The sequence below is a fragment of the Parasteatoda tepidariorum genome, chromosome 5 (genome assembly GCF_982258835.1).
Source record: "Parasteatoda tepidariorum strain Cologne lab strain chromosome 5, Ptep-v5.0, whole genome shotgun sequence".
Classification (NCBI taxonomy): domain Eukaryota; kingdom Metazoa; phylum Arthropoda; class Arachnida; order Araneae; family Theridiidae; genus Parasteatoda; species Parasteatoda tepidariorum.
The window spans coordinates 21,498,728-21,508,945 of NC_141759.1; the positions used below are offsets into that span (position 1 = coordinate 21,498,728).

The window sequence follows — 10,218 nt, forward strand, 5'->3', positions numbered from 1 at the left end:
TTACTGTTCTTGAACCATTTCAGGAATCCAGCATTGAAATTGGCATTTATTAAGCCTTGATTTCATGCAAGGAGTACTATTTTTCCCTCCTACTTTGAAATGGGAAAAAGACTAAGCATAAAGTCACAATCAAATTAAAGTTATGAAAAGTTGTATTTTGAATGCTTCTTTTTAATCTGAATTAAATTTTTACTGGATTAATAAATTCTAACAATATCTGATTTGTTATGACTGAAAAATGTAAGAATACTTAATTTAAGAACTAATTATTAATATTTTATTCACTAAAATGTAAGCAGTTGGTTTTCTCTTAATGAAGAAATTTTTATCTTCCTTCTGATCTTTCTCAGCTGATATGACAGTGGATAACTTGAATGAAATTTTTTTTTTACTGAATTTCGTTTCAAAAATATTAAATCTTTTTTGTAATTTATTAGCACTTTTTAAATTATTTCTAAAATCAATTTTTAGAAATAAAATTTTTAAATTCCAAAAATCAAGTATGTACACCTTGTCATAGTATTCTAGAAATGTAGAATTTTCCAACTAAAAAAGAATATTTTTGAAATTCTATTCAGTATTTTCCCCGAAAAATGTAAATCAAAATTTGCCATTTTATTAGGCTTAAAAATAGAAGAACCGGAGGTGTTAATTAAAAAATAATTTTTAATTAATTTAATCAAATATCCAATATTTTATAAGAAATTATAAAAAGTCAAATACCCAAATCAGGATAGAGTATAGTTTTTGCTACATATAAATAAAACAGAACGTGAATCAAGCACAAATAAAAGTGTACAGAACATAGTACTATACCCGGACATAGTACTATAGTTTCAGTTCTGTAAGCAAAAATCTTCCTCAGTTTCGAAACACAAAATGACAGAACATAATAACGAGACAAACGCGTTGTAAAAAAGTAGTTTAACCAGTAAAGATAGAAGAACAAGCTTGAACGAGATAATAAAGAGTGGAGCTAAGAAATATGTGTGAGGAGGTTTGATGGTAATCTCACAGTGTAAGATTTGAAAAAATATTACAAAAAGTTTTCATACTTTGGAGGAAAATGGGGTACTAGAAAGATCATTAGATAAATAATTAAATCTTTTAATAATATGAATTATTCCCAAAAATCAAAGTCGATAGATGAGGAGCATTATTGGATGATATTATCAGAAAAAAACTCAAACCTATGATTATAATTCCAGCAATGTGGGGTAATGGAAGATGGTTTAATATCCAGATTTTTGACACATCTTACATGTTAAATCGAAGTTTATAAGTGCGTTATTTTCAGTGAACATAAGACCACACTGACAAAAGTTTTGATAAATACGCTATTTATTTATCAATATCAGCAATTGGGTCTTTATGGATGGTAAAACTTAGTTTGTTTTCTGGGAACAAAACGACTTTAATATCAAATTTATTTAAAAACCTAGCAACTTAAGAACTGATTTTCAGATAATATGGTAAAACCATAAAATTTTTGAAGTTCAAATTAGAGAGTTTGTTGGGTTTCGTGACTAATTTTGCTCTGGATGAAATTAGAAAGAATTCCACGGTCAAAAGCGATAGCTGAAGTTATAGGAATTCTTCATTGAAAAATTTCTCCAAATTTTGTATTATATTATACTGATAATTTTAGCTGTTATTTTGAAATTATCAATAACTTAAAGTTTTTTCTGACAACACGCATGAAAATTAAATAATTGCTCATTAATTACTATAGTTAAATATTTGTACATTATGTAATAAAATTCTATTGGTTCTACTTTTTAATTGTTAACATTATGTTTTATACTACATTATCTGATAAAATTACTAATTTGTAACATAAATTTATTATTTAAAAAAAAGAAAGAAAAAAGATATTTCATAAGAAAGAATAGAATATATTTCAGGCTATTATTCATAAAATTATTTTTTTCCCCAAATTATTTATATTGCATTAATTTTATTTAAACAAGTATAATCAAAGGAGTATAAGCTTTTTAAAAATGACTCGAACATCTTATATACAACGAACTGAATTTAGAATGATAAAATGTTATGCTTACCTTACTAGCAAACAAGTCGTTTCACCGGTCGAGAACAGCTTGGAGCTTTTGAAATTCACAGTAAACAAAAGTGATTGCTTTGAAGTTAGAAATGTTTTCAATTCAGTTCATATGTCATATCAATGTTTAATTATCGTCTGATAAACTATCTTTCTAAAAATATAAACTTTGCAAAGATATACAACAGTTTTAGCTCTTTATAATATCGTTTTATCTTTCACAAATCGTTTGAAATTTCAAATCGTTTGAAATTCATTTTTCAAATGTTCATTAGACAAGTTTTTTTTACACCTAGAATTAAAACAAAGTTTATTCTTCCTGATTTTATTCTGTAAAATATTTTTCAATAGCTAAGAAAATTATTCCAGATTTTCTAAGAATACTTGTTTGTGGATTATGAAATATGTAATTAAGGGCTACAAATATTTGGCCTATATTAATTACAGATTCGAATTATTAACAGACTGGCAATGAATAATTGGTTTTTACTGCAATATATAACTCTGTTCTTTAATAATTTATCAAAATAACAAAAACTTCAACTGATATCATTGCAAAAATGTAACAATTTGAGAACAAACGAAGTATTTTATATGTCCCATTCTACAAGTTCTTCATTTTTATATTTCCCTCGTGTGAAAAACAGCTCTGGCCGAGTGGCTAATACACTTTAAAATGATGCAACACATTGAGATGTTATTTTATGTACAACCGCCACAATGCCATGCCGCGAATTAAAAGAGTTCGTGAACATGGGACCCATAGGTGAAAACTTTCCAATGCTCTGCGCATATTTCCCGCCTTCTTGGCAAATGAGGAGGAAGTTTATTGGTTGATGAATCAACCTAAGGCGGAGTCAATTTGGACCACGTGTAAAAGATCTTTTGTTAGGATTCGCTCTGTGAATGGCTCTTGAGTTCTCACATGATGCCTGCTTTTATGATGTAGTTAAATGTTTTAGTAGAGATAAATGAAATATTAATAACTTGATGTGAAGTTATATTATTAATATTTAGTTATTGCGTGACTCAATTTTATTATTTATAAATTTTGTTTAGTGCTTCAGATGAAATTAATATAAATGTTTTTTTTTTAAATGATTGTCCTTTATTTAAAATTTTCTTGTGATGTTCATTAGTAAATCAAACTTATTCATAACTTCAATCTCAGGCATAAAAAATTAATAAAATGAAATTTAAAATCTTTAAAAAAATTATTGATTTAAATTTTAATACAGCCCACTTAAATGTTAAGTAAATAATTAATTAATTTTGTCGATTTTTAACCTCTCCTCTTGTAAGCAAATAACTACGCACATATACTTATGCAAAATTTTGTGTTTAAATAATACTTACAAAATTTTATGATATTCTTATGATTGAACATAGTACTAAAAAAAAATTTGAAATAAAATTCACTTTTCAAATTACTTCTAGTCTACCTGATTTTTTTTAATTTCTATCCTATTTAACTGTTCTATTTTATATTTTTTATTAATTCCATTTTTTTTCTAAAGTTCACATAAGGTAAATAATATGCGTGAAGTATACTTTTCATTATTATTTTTTTTAAATTTAATTTTCTTAGAACATCATTTCTTTTTAAAATGCAGCTTATTAAAAGTTTTTGATAATAACGGGAATTCAGCATTTTACACAAACATGAATTAGATTCTTTCTGACCAAGTCTGCAAAATAAGAAATCCCTCTTCACCTCTTAAGCTGTTTTCGCATTAATCGTATGCCTCATATAATAATAAATATTGTGTTTTAATGTTAAGAAAGTACTACTTAATTTTTTTTAGAGAGAAAAAAAGAAAAAACTTTGATTTTAACTTTTTTGCTGTAAGACAGTGTTTTTTTTTATTTAAAAAATAAATAAATAAATAAAATTTAAAAAAAAAAAACTTTCTTATTGTGAAAAACAAATTTAAAAAAATAAAAAGTCATAGTTTATACACTTACTCCTGATGCAAAAATATAATTTTAAACTATGTATCGATACCATCTTGCCTAAAAAAATTATCTGACCTTTAAAGCAGACAAACAGCTTAAATATGTTAAAAGTTATTAAACTTTTTTCAAAAATTGCCAATTTGGCGAGAATTTTCCATCTAGACAAAAATTACTAAAATTAATAAATAATTTTAAATTTTTGAGAATGATAGGAGCGATAAGCAGCGTTCGAGTAGCTTTTTAAATATTAAAAAAATAGCGAACAAACTTTTTCTGACCGCAAAATTGTGACTATTCTTTTCCCGTTTTGGGGCATTTTCAGAATTAACAGAATACAGAGCGCTGACTAAAGATACGCTTAACTTGACCGAACAGTCACGCTTAACTGTTGCAAACTCACAACAGTTATGAAAATAGCATATTATTCGTAAAAAAAAAAAAAAAGAGAGAGAAATTTCATGTGACAGATCCGGGGCGTGATTCTATTTTTCAAAATCAGTAACAAATTTTGCTGGTTCTGAAAATTACTACTTGTAAAATGGATTAATTTTTAAGGCGGTAAAGCAATACATTTTGTAATGCAGAAAATTCGGCGTTATCATTGTCTTGTAACATATTGTAAAAAAAAAAAAAAAAAAAAAAAAAAAAAAAAAAAAAAAAGACATCTGAAAGGTAAATATTATGAAAGTTGTAAGTTTAAATACCCAAATACTCGATTCCGAATACTTCAGTAGTAATAATATGAATATCGTATTTAAAATTTCGAGAATTCAAAAACGTTGCTAGGCCGGAAGTAATACTGCCATCTGTAATAACTGCCGAGAAAATGATTTGAAAATGGCGTTGATTTACGACATAGTCGCGTATTGAGCAAGTCAAAAAGTGCTCTGTCAAATTTCAAATTCTCATGTCGTAATAACATCATATTAAGAATATCCCTATTTGAAAAACTATGAGAAGAAGACTATAGAAACGAAAGGTAATTGCCGAAAAAATTAACGGTCGAATAGTCGCGCACAAATCACGTCAAGAAGTGAGAACTCTAATTTGAAATTCACGCTGTATTAACATTGTATTACAAATTTTAGATATTGAAAAATGTCGTGAAGCAAGCAAAATTTAAAATTTACAAAAATAAAAAATCGAAAATTCAGACTATCAGAAATTACAAGCAATTTTTTCTACTGCAATTTGAACTTTCTGCACAAAGTATTTTTAATCTATAGTGTAATTCAATGGATTTCAGATAATAATATCATGGATTCAGATAATTCTATATAGACTCAGAAAATCTGTAGATAATTTTATAGATAAAAAATTTTTATTCTGTAAATTGTTTATTCCATTAATTAATTTTATTCAATGAAATATATTAAAATAATAATAATTTTATTCTATAAATTTCTTATTTCATTGAATAATTTCATGCAATAAAATAATTTAAAATGATGATAATTTAATTCTGTGATTTTTTCTGCAGAATAATATTTTTATTCTCTAGAATAAACAAAACTTATTGTTGAAAATCGTACTGTTGTGATAATCGGTAATATTACTCTCGTAATAATATGTGTGTTGTATATTCTGCAAACTCTATCGTACAATTTGTAATATAACTGTTATCATTCTGTATATTCTGTAATATTAGTGTTGTAGTATTCTGTAAGTTGTCTTGCTACTGTTTATCACGCTTGCTTTCAACAATGCAGTTAATTCTGTTTATGGCTATTACTTTGCGTTGTGTTCAAGATAAGCATATAATTACAGTCACCACTCATTTTCGAAACAGTTTTTACATTAATAATTTTTCCAGAAGAGTGAATTTTAATGACATGAAAAGGGATAAAAAATCCTTTTTGACAGAGTAAAATTCATCCCGCAACGTTGCAGAAACGACATAATCCCTCATCTACGAATCGTCATCTTTCCTTTTTTCCCCTTTTTTTCCCCTTTCTTTTTCAACGTTTGCATTCCAACTAAGAGATGTGTCACTTAAAAGTGTCAAAGCGAAAATCCACCGCCGTTGAAAATTTTCAAAATTAATTTTCTCACTCAAGATAAATATCTTTTCGTCAAAAAGGGGGTAAGAAACTTCACTTATTTCCCTTTTTTTTTTCTCTTCCTAAAAGGAAATGAAATGTTCTTCCGAATCACTGAATATGTAATAAATGATGGGAAATAAAATTGAATTTGAAAAAGTATCCATTTACTTTTAGTTTTGTTTAATGTTTCATTTTCTCAATGCTTTCCAGAACTTCGAGGTGAACATTTCTGAAGAGGGACCACAAATATAGAAATGAATAAAGTAGTGAAGCAATAAAAAAAAGAAGCTGAAAGTATGATAAACAATTACTTATTACATATTTATTTATTGTTTATTGCAATCGTATTTTTGGGGAGCAACATTTTCGTTGCATATATGCAAGTACTTGATCTTATCTATTTCAGTTGCGGACGGAGACTTCAAGCCCGAAGATTAGCTTTGTTTCGAAAGCTACAGATTATTTTCCCCAAAATGGCTTTTTTAATTTAATTTGTACTTTTTTTGTTTGAATGTACAAGTTTATAAAGAACTCATAGGATTGCAACAGTGGTGTACGCAGGGAAGTACAAAGGGGGATAAGTTGGAATAATTTTCCTTGAGAGTGGGGGGGGGGGGGAAGACTCTTTTTGGAAAATTTTATTCAAATTGTAATAAGGATTTCTCACAGTTAAACGGAAAACAGCTCCAGAAAATCAGACCGGAAGAAAAAAAAAGAGGAACGGAAATTAAGGCATCAGAAAAATCACAGGAAAAAAACGTTACGACACAAAATTCAGCCTAAATTAATGAAATATTATGAATTAATAAAATAATATTAATGATCTAATTAAATCTTTTTAATAGAATAAATATAATTAATTAGTTAAATATTTTTAAGCAATTTAATACTTTAAAATTAATACGCAAGGGTTAGTTTGAAGCTTGCTGAAAGAAATATATCACATTTCATGCTTTTTAATATTTTTATATGAGCTTTAGGAAATTTCTAATATCAATAATTATTCTTATCGAATTGTGATATGATAATCAGATAAAAATAAGATTTCTACAACAAGTGAATTTTTTGAAGAAAAAAAAACTGTGTATTATAATGAAATGTTCTTCAATTTTGTAAAGATAGTTACATGCAGGTTATTAACTTGGTTTAAAAATTATAATAATAATAATAATAAGTTCTTCGCCGGATATTAAATAAAATATAAAATTGCAAGTATGATGCAATTTACATCATTACTACTACTAGATTACTACTACATTTTAAAATATGAAGTTTTTCTCTAATAAGAAATATTTGAAATCTTATCTTTAGATTAGTGAAAAAATTTTTGTAACTGTGATAATTATATCCCAAGCAGCAGTCATTATATTTATACATAAAAAATAAAACATAAAAAAACGTTATTTACACAAAAGAGGTGCAAGTTTTTACTTTATTTCATCGTCAGCAATCTCAAGCAAAATGCAATTTACGTCATTACTATTACATCGCAAATTTTTAATATACTCTTGAAATGACCTTTTTATGACATTCTTTTAAAGATAGGCTAAAATCTTTTTCATAGGTAAGTAACTTTTTTTTAGCAGTTTTTCGTTTATTATGAAGTGCAATATTTTCAAAATATTAATGTAATGCTAATAAAACTGCCATAATTTATTGTCATTTTAATTTAATGCTTTATGTTTTAAGTCTTTTTTTATGACATACTAATTACAAGTATAATTTTGAAAAAAATTCTTAATACATTTTTTTTCTAAGCTTTTATAGCGTTTATAATGTCAATATTATTTTTTAATCATGTCTCTGCTAAATAAAAATAAGATAAAAACAAATCGTACTTGACCCAAATTTTCTCCGTTAATAATTAATTCCAATGTATACGATATCGAGAAAACTCGAGATATAATCAAGGAAACGACGAAACGTAAGAGTGAAAAAAACAAATTTTTCATTTTTGAAATTTGATCTGTACGTTCTCTACACCTGACAGTACGCTCTCTACACCGTACATGCAGTACTCAGTATACATCGCCTAGAACAAAAATGGTCAAAACTGCCAGATAAGAGTAAAATATATCCTGTTTCTGGCTCTATGGGAACCCCAAAACGATTGGGTAATTGTTACTAAAATTACAATGAAATAAGATTTTAAAAAATTTGATTAATGTGGCAAAATTTGGAAATTTTATTATGATACTTTAGAATATATCACAAAAATTATTTAACCGATAAAATTTACTTTTCAGTTTTGTAGAAATGTGTGGTAAAAAAGAACTATAATTTTGAAACTCAAAATATACGGTAAACCGCTATCATATGAGAGGAAAAATTACCAATGAATGGCTTAAATACCGTGTATTTTTTATTTATTTAATTTATTTAGCATTTCAACCTACCTGGGTAGGAAGCGTGTGAAAAAACATTACATGTCTTAGAATAAAAAAATATGTATCAAAAATGTATATCACGTGGTACTTGGTGATGACTTCTACCTTAGAAGAATAATTTATTCAAAATTAATACCTAATTTTCGCCTGAAAGGTCTTAAGCCTCATAACAATTTTTAGTATCAATAAATATTAATTATAAATTAATACCTAAGTTTCTCCTCAAAGGTTTTAAGCCGCATAACAATTTTTAAGATCAATAAATATTAATTATAAATTAATACCTAATTTTCTCCTCAAAGATTTTAAGCCGCATAACAATTTTTAGGATCAATAAGTATTCATTTTAAATTAATACTTCATTTTCTCCTCAAAGGTCTTAAGCCTCATAACAATTTTTAGGATCAATAAATATCAATTTTAAATTAATACTTAATTTTCTCCTCAAAGGTTTTAAGCCTCATAACAATTTTTAGGATCAATAAATATTACACATTTCCGTACATCACGGTAAGGGAGCTTTGTGCGTAGGTCGTAATGATTCTACCACCATTGCATATTTTAGGATTAAAAAAAGGCTCTTATTGCATTTTCAGGGTAAAAATATACGGCAGATTCCCAAACCGCATGGTTAGGGAGCGTGGTGAGGAGATTGGGTGATTATTACCAAAAAAGCATTTTTTCGGATTAAAATTACTCTTATGTTTTTTTAGAATAAACAAATATTGCAAATTTTTGTCAGCAGGGTGATTCTACCATTTGCCTTCCGATATAAATTATCGTAGTGCAGTGGGCGCATGCGTCGCCATTAGCTCATTAGAGTAGAGCTGCGTTTTATAAAATTTTAAAGTACGGCAATGCCAATTGTACCTGAACTTATTTATTTTAATTTTTTACCTTTTCCCTTTACCTATCCACATCAAAACGTCGTTTGAATTCGATTATAGTTTGGCATTAAGCAATAAATATTTAAGCAAACAAAACTCCCCATCCCCTTCTATTCAAAAAGCTTAAAGACTAAAAACAAAGAATAAATGACAGCGTTTCTTCATAGAGGAGCTTACACTTTTCAATAATCATCATATCCGCTTTTTATGTAAATTGTCACCCCAAAAACTTCGTTTAGTTTTTAAGTTTCCCTGTTGTTAAAGATGAAAAAAATTAGGAAAGGTACAGAGAACTTTTTTTTTTCATTGTAATTTTATTTTGTTATCATTATGATTTCTTTCCACCTCATCCCCTCAGACCATTTTTTTTTCTCCTTCATCATTTTAAATTCATTTTTATACCGCGCTTCACCGCGTTTTTGCACTTATTTCGATAATGAAGAAATGAAGGACATAAATTGAAGGCGCCAGTTCCCGCGGAGTTATTTTTCAATTATGCCAGATCTCAAAAACCCATCGGGGATTATGAATTTATGATTTTTTTTCCCCGTTGGTTTTTGTCGTCTTTTTCGGTGATATTTTGATTTATTCATTTAAGTAGAAAGAATTTAAACATTCAGGTGTAGAGAGCGTAATTTTCTACCAGAGAAAAGGTAGGTACAAAAAGATAAAATGTAATCACAATTTTTCAAGATAGTTTAAATATTATTTTCGATTTTGTACGAAAAGACATTTATGATGTCTACGCTGATTAAATTTTCCATTACTTCGTTTAATTTAAATGTAGTTTAATAATGTAGCTTATTTTTTAGTGGCACTATACTTAAAAACACGGTTTTAATTTTTTATAAGGAATATTATTCAGTTTTGCGCTTAAAAATTTTATA

General features: G+C 27.1%; 1 protein-coding gene across 1 annotated transcript in view; it reads right to left on the minus strand.

Moving 5' to 3' along the window:
* The window catches only part of LOC107439966 (nuclear receptor dissatisfaction), a 90,708-nt gene extending 87,971 nt beyond the window's left edge, over positions 1-2,737 (minus strand). Inside the window, 1 exon segment of the mRNA XM_016052725.4 lies at positions 2,061-2,737. The gene's annotated coding sequence lies outside the window, so the exon portion shown is untranslated.
* Positions 2,738-10,218: the final 7,481 nt, after the last annotated feature.